Below are 1,093 nucleotides of genomic sequence, written 5' to 3' on the forward strand. Positions count from 1 at the left end.
ACTCCATCATCATGTGTTGAGGGTGCTGAGGTCTGTTGTGCTTCTTCGAGATTTTATTTGAAATGGGTATACATGTGAAGAGGATCTTGGAGTTTGGGAAGGTTTTGTTGGCTGTGGCGATTAATTTCTGGGCTTGGTTAAAGGAGGTCTTTGGTATCTGATCACGGTTGTTGAGGCCTACATGAAGAATAATGGTAGTAGGTTTGGGATCATGGTCGTATGATTCCAGGATTGACTGTATGTGATGGATTTGGGCACCGGGGTAAGAATGTATTTCGGTGTCTGAACTGGTTTTGGTAATTCGATTCAGGTTAGATGATCCAATTATTAAGGTTGATTTCTTTAGAGCAGGTAGTTTCCATAATGATTTGTCCTTGGTTTGGTGATAATACGGTTTGGTAGCGGATATAATGGTCGTCGACGGTGTGATTGGTACTGGTTTGGTAGTTGTTAGAATTGTAGCATTGGGAACGGACTGGGATCTGGTTCGAGGAGGGGAAGGTCTGGATACAGGTCTCGACTTGGATGGAGACTGAGGGGTGGTTTGCTGGTCCAAAAACGCACCGAAGGAAGAAAGGTTGGCGGATCCTGGATCACGTGGTGAAGATTCAGATGGTGTGGAAGGGGAAGACGAGTCTGAAAGTGAAAAGAGAAGGGGTGTGCCCTCTCTACGAGAGCGTTTACCTATGTCTGCTGGACTAGGGGTAGGTGAACTTCGGGCTCGTTTAGGGGTTTGGTTCGGCAGCGTGGTAGCTCTAGATGGTGCAGGTGTAGTGTCCATTTCAGTTGGTAGAGATATTGTTACTCTGGTTTTTGTTTCGTTGATTGTTTGGTAGAATTTGGAAATTACAGCTTGAGTGAGACGTTTCCCATAGGAGCGACGGGCCCAGGACAGGGCATGAGAAACGATGCGGTCGACGGCAGGTGATGACAAAGACTTGGTACGAATGGTGGTCAGCTTCTCTTGAAGTGTGGTTTGGTAATGGTCGATCAGGACCTGCGTAACCTTACAGAGCCATGTCCGATTGAGGGATCTAATATTCGCGTCGACAGCTGATGTTTTCATTGCTGGACGGATAAAACTATCCAACTC

The sequence above is a fragment of the Lottia gigantea genome (assembly GCF_000327385.1).
Source record: "Lottia gigantea unplaced genomic scaffold LOTGIsca_131, whole genome shotgun sequence".
In the NCBI taxonomy this organism is placed as follows: domain Eukaryota; kingdom Metazoa; phylum Mollusca; class Gastropoda; family Lottiidae; genus Lottia; species Lottia gigantea.